We start from the raw sequence: 6898 nt of genomic DNA on the forward strand, positions 1-6898 counted from the left end.
AATTACCACACAGTTGCACCGATACATTGTATGCATATTATTTATGAAAAAATACATTTATGAAGCTTGATACAATGTACAAAAAATTATGGGTATCGACACATTGTGTACATGCAGCCATGCGTTGTAGGCATATGTACAAAATTGTGAGCGTGCAGTCCACGCCGGTGTCAAACACAGTGCTTGTCGCGTTCCTGAACGGTGTGAGGATGGTGACGCCTCAAACAAAATAAAATGGCCATAGGATCGCATTGACACATTTGTATATGGCTGGTAGCCCTAATTTGTACATAGGCACGGAAGAAGCTTCCCAGTCCTTTTGACAAAAGCCTAGAGCTTCTCCAGGAGAGGGATATGGAAATCCAGCTCTTTGTTGTCTTCACTGCCTCCATTGTATTTGAAATTGATCAGCAGACGATCCATGAATTCCTGGGCCTCCTGCACTGACTTGCCTGAGATGTGCAGCCATCGTCGTCATCGCCTCAAATACCTGTGTAGTCGTCGTCGCTTCAAATAGCCAACTAGCTAGAGGTGGCCCATAAAACCATACACAAGTTCCAACCAGCAAACCCCTTCTGTTTCAAAGTTTTAGTTTCACACAACCTGTACTAGCCCTTTGGTTTTCATTCTCTGACTAGACAAATACTACATTAATTAACAATTTATATCAAGTAACTACAACACATCAAGCTTCTTATACTAGTACACAACCTGAGAACATGGAATGCATTGGCGTTAAAGGCATGTCAATTTGCAATTACCCTCAATTGCAAAAATGTAATGTTCGGGAGCACTGCCATGTCTTGTATCATTTTTTATTCTTTTTGTTGTCTTTGTTGTCTTCGGTGCTCTTTGTTTCCCTTCAAGATAACTTAGTTGCACAAGTATTTTAAGTATATGTATATGTATATGTATATGTATATGTATATGTATATGTATATGTATATGTATATGTATATGTATATGTATATGTATATGTATATGTATATGTATATGTATATGTATATGTATATGTATATCTATATGTATATGTGTATGTATATGTATATGTATATGTATATGTATATGTATATGTATATGTATATGTATATGTATATGTATATGTATATGTATATGTATATGTATATGTATATGTATATGTATATGTATATGTATATGTATATGTATATGTATATGTATATGTATATGTATATGTATATGTATATGTATATGTATATGTATATGTATATGTATATGTATATGTATATGTATATGTATATGTATATGTATATGTATATGTATATGATATGTATACGTATACGTATACGTATATGTATACGTATATGTATACGTATATGTATATGTATATGTATATGTATATGAAAGGCCTCACTACATAGTTGTTAATCAGAACATTAAGAAAACTCTTTTCTTAATCATCGATGTGATTCTAGTAATGATGTACAATGTTGTCATTACATTTTGTTAAATATGTACTCATCTGATGACAACTCCTACCATAATGGAAATGAAGTTGATAGACATGAAAAATAAAAATGTTATGAGGCCATGCAAATATCATGTATAAATAGCCCATTAGAACTTAGTTGCACAAGTATTAGAAAAATCTGAAAAGTTATGGGGCCATGCACAAGACAGAGGACACTACGAAACAGAGCCCATCTCACCCTGCTGCTAATCTAATTAACTCATCGTCTCAAGCACAGCGATAACTCATTATTTACTCCAACCCTAGCAAGGCACTTCGTTGTCTGATACCAGAAAACTGATCTATGCTACTAATATGCTCCCAGTCAATCCACTTCATTTTAAATATATTAGCACACTTATATATATTGGTGTACAAGCCTGCTTCTCAATGTACCAGAACATCTTGTCTATCTCTGTCCTGTACCCCTTATAGTGGTTAATAGTTCTGAGTCTCTTAAGCCCAATAAAAGGGGCCCGAGCGTAACCCAAGGGCTCTCCGCCCTGTACTGGAGCAACTATGAGGCAAGTCCTTCTCTTTCCAACCTCTATCATTGGCACTTGCTTCCCTAACTCGGACTCTAAGGGTGTCTGATCACTATCTGTGTCATTACTGTATAAGTCAGGGTGCTCAAACTGTGAGCCCTTTGGCTAGTATTCCTCGTGTGATAAATGCGACAGCGCCGTTTCCCCAACTGCTCAGCCACCTACATAAAGGAAACATATCATATGAACATAGTGGAACATGCAAGATATTAATATACCCTGCACCCAAAGAAATGAGTGAAAAAGAAAAACACTTGCAATATTGAAAATTGTCAAATAAGATGATGTGCATGACATTTAGGCCTGCAATGGTGCCAGCATCTATGGTGGCATGTCGCTGGTAGTTGTTGAAATACGCCGGCATAGTGATGATGGCATTCTTGATTGTCATGCCAAAATACGTCTCAGTGGTCTCCTTAAGTTTGATCGGCACCATCGCCAAAATCTGCTAAGGTGTAAACTGTCTCTCCTTACCTTCATACTACACCAAAATAATAGGATGGTCATCACGTCCTGCGATGACTCTGAAAAGCCATGAGATGATGTCATTTTGCATAGAGTTCTCACTAAATCGGCGGCCGATCAGTTGCTTCATTTTTGTTTAAGACCTCAACAACAAAATCAAACAAACAAACAAAAACAGCAATGACAAAAAAAGAAAACAACAAGGAAACAATGAACAACAAAAACAAACAACAAACAATAAATAATAAACAAATATGTATTTAATGAAGTAGTTGCTCCTTTTGTGAAGCCAACCGCTTGTGATGCTGCCGTGGGCATAAATGATAATGTGGCAGGTGGACCATCGGTGCCTGAACCCGCAGAACCTTGTTTGCAAAATTCACTTGTTACTTGGGATCCTAAGTTGGCTCATTGTAAGCAAAAGACAACCCATGATATTACTGATATATCTAGAGGGATAGAGCGGGTAAGAATACCTGTAGTAAATGAATTTGGTAGCGAGACCTGTCCTCCATTCTTTTATTATGTAGCAAGAAATCGTATCTTCCAAAATGCTAATGTCAAAATCTCAATTGCTCGGATTGGTGATAAAGATTGTTGTGTTGATTGTTTCGGCAACTATTTGTCAGCTATTTCGGCAAATTATTGTTTGGGCAACTAATTGTCTTCCAAAATGAAGACTGTTTGCTAGGTGAGTGAAGCATATTTTATTTTATAGTTGCTGTCGTGGGAGCTTAAATTTGGAACACACAAACAATTGTTTTTTGTTTTTCTATAAACATATTTGTTTTACTTCTACCTAGCATTATTCAAGATACAAACAATCAACCAACCCAAATCCACCCTTGACCTCATGGACTCCTAAGCCCGGCATTAAATTATCTCGTGGTTTTGTTTCACCTCGCTTTGTTCCAAATGCAGCTTTTTGATGTATATACACACACCTATAACATAGCTGAATTACATAAAATTATTTGTATTTTGTTCAAATGTTACTGGAATAATACATAAACAAAACTGTCTCAGACAGCATAAAATAATATAGGGAATCTAGTGAAGCGTACGAGACAGATACTAAGTTTAGCATCTAATCTCATGCAATGTGTTTGCTAGTACATAACTATCTTATCTACCCAACGTGCATGATCCTGAACGGCATGCCAAAATATCTACGCCACTTGCAACCTACTGTGCTCCATCATTGTCCACCGACACGACAAGCTGTTCGGGGTCAAGGTGCGGATACCAACGCAGCGTGGTACGTTTCATAACCTCTAGACCCTGCTCATACCTGACCAGTACATGCTCGGTCAATTGGCTCTCCAGTTCTTTACAACCCTAGATCTCGCACACCGCAGCCACCCTAGGGCTCATCAGCTCCTTCACGTGCGCCTTCTTCGTGCCGGCGAGCTCGGCCTTGGCCTGTGGCAGGTCCTGCCGCAGCTCGTCCTTAAGCTCCCGCGTGTAGCCCAGCATGAAGGATGCGTAGTTCGTGGCCTGCGTGCGCATTACTACGGCCGACGACCACAACATAGCAGTATTCTATGACCAACGTATCTTTGTATCCTATTTACCAAAATCTTTTCTGTTTTACTGGCCAAGGAAACTTCCATTTTGCAAAGATAGCATTCAGAGGTTCTTGTATCATCTGACAATGCAGGATCTTGATAGAATGTGTGGAAGCTGATAGAACAATTGGAATTCCACTACTTCCCCTGTCAGTAGCAGTTCTAAGTCAACAACGGTTTGATATCCATTCTAGAGGAACACTACTATGTACACAATGTTTACATATTATCAACAAATGTCAGTGCAATTGTTTGTGTAATTGTATGTACATTAACTATGTATGTACACAATGTGATTTTACATTGTATCGAATGTCATATATGTGTTTCCATAACTAGTTTAGTTTGTTGTACATTATTTGTAACATTTGGTTAACATTTAAGTTAATAAATCTGAGCTTGAGAATCTCATAAAATTGGGAGAACAAATCGTAGGGACGGCGCTGATTGGTCGCCGCCTCCTTCACGTCCCCAGTTGCTCTCATGCCAAAGCACGCCGCGATGTCCAAGATGATAACGCTTGCTCTAATTATCCGGCCACGACACCATATTAGTCTAGCATGCAATAAGTGCAAACTTCTCTACAAGTGACGCATGCTCAAGAATACATGCTAGTGCACTGCAATCAGCAGGCTGACACCAGTAATCTTCACTAAGGACTAGGCCAACATATGTATATGTATATGTATATGTATATGTATATGTATATGTATATGTATATGTATATGTATATGTATATGTATATGTATATGTATATGTATATGTATATGTATATGTATATGTATATGTATATGTATATGTATATGTATATGTATATGTATATGTATATGTATATGTATATGTATATGTATATGTATATGTATATGTATATGTATATGTATATGTATATGTATATGTATATGTATATGTATATGTATATGTATATGTTTGCAGCTAAACCTTATATTCATAAGTTTTTTCATATGACTGTGAGAAGAGTAGAGAAGTTATGCACTTTTTCGCGAAGGTACAAACTGTTTTATTTATAATTATTCTTTTATCACACCAAAATTTAAGATATTATAATCTTCTTATCAAATAAGAACTCCCGCATACAGTATTTCACCATCTCATTGTCAAATAAAATATTTTATATACTATCTAGGCTAGGAGTATACATGAAATTTTATCGATATCAGAAATATAAGAAGTATTATATGCACCTGAGTACTAGCACATCAAATTATTGTTGTAGACACTTCATACATACATACATACATACATACATACATACATACATACATACATACATGCATGCATACATGCATACATACATACATACATACATACATACATACATACATACATACATACATACATACATACATACATACATACATACATACATACATACATACATACATACATACATACATACATACATACATACATACATACATACATACATACATACATACATACATACATACATACATACATACATACATACATACATACATACATACATACATACATACATACATACATACATACATACATACATACATACATACATACATACATACATACATACATACATACATACATACATACATACATACATACATACATACATACATACATACATACATACATACATACATACATACATACATACATACATATCTTGGTAGAGAAGATTTTGACAATGGGGAGTTCATAAGGAAATACACGAAGATTATAATATTTAAATTTTTGTTGCGATAAAGGAAAAAGTATTATACACATAATTGTTTGTAGTGTATCAAGCTTCATAAATGTATTTTTTCATCAATAATATGTATACAATGTATCGGTGCAACTGTGTGGTAATTGCTTGCACATTTACTATGTATGTACACAATTTGTACATTCTATTGAACATCATAAATATGTTTTTTTGTCAATAAATAGTTTCTTCAAACATTGTATATTGTACACAATATGTTTATATATTTTATCAAACATCATAAATGTGTTTTTTATCAATAAATAGTTTATATAAACATTTACTTTATATAGTGTAACATCTTGGTCTTCTTCCTAATATAACTTTTCACCTCCATCCTGATGCGAGTGCGGGTGGAGGCGCGCGCTAGGGTTCACAATCTAGAGGAAAACAGTAGTCTGACTAGAGATCTCCTTGCCGTGTCGCCTCGCCCTCCGCTGCCGCTTCCTCGTGATCCCGTCTACGGAAAGCGCCCCGTCGGGTTCGAGTCTGTACTAGAAACAACACACGGCGTTGCCACGCGCTTGTCGTGAGTGAGAACATTAGTTGGAGGCTGCCCATGTATCTCCGTTTATTCCGTAGTAGAAAGGATTGCATATATTGATGTGCTTATTCACTTAGTAATAAATCATATTGAAAATGTAACACAATGTCACGGCATATGCAAAGAGAACGATAAGCAAAAGATGTGTATCTGAATGCATGTCGATGGAGGCACATTACTTCACAATGATCCCTCTATGTGACTTCAAACAAGATTACAAATGGTAATTTACCGTTGAGGAAAAATCAAATCTGTTTGCTCTAGCATGATTATTGTTGTACATAACTAAGAAAAGTATGCAAATATAATTAATAAAAAGGTGGAAGATGTATGGAGTCATGGAGGTATGACAGGGAAGCAATCTTTTCTTTTTATTAGCATAGTAGCTGAATGAGTGATTATACATTTTGAAAATTAGTCCCATTTGATGAAGTGACAAGTACCAGAAGGAGCTATTATATTATGGTAATTCAACTTGGCACTGTGCATATGATTTCTACAGAAATAAATTGAAAACCAGTAGTACTTATAAACTCTTAATTCTGAATTCATGCTTTGCAA

Source organism: Sorghum bicolor, chromosome 10 (assembly GCF_000003195.3).
Source record: "Sorghum bicolor cultivar BTx623 chromosome 10, Sorghum_bicolor_NCBIv3, whole genome shotgun sequence".
In the NCBI taxonomy this organism is placed as follows: Eukaryota; Viridiplantae; Streptophyta; class Magnoliopsida; order Poales; family Poaceae; genus Sorghum; species Sorghum bicolor.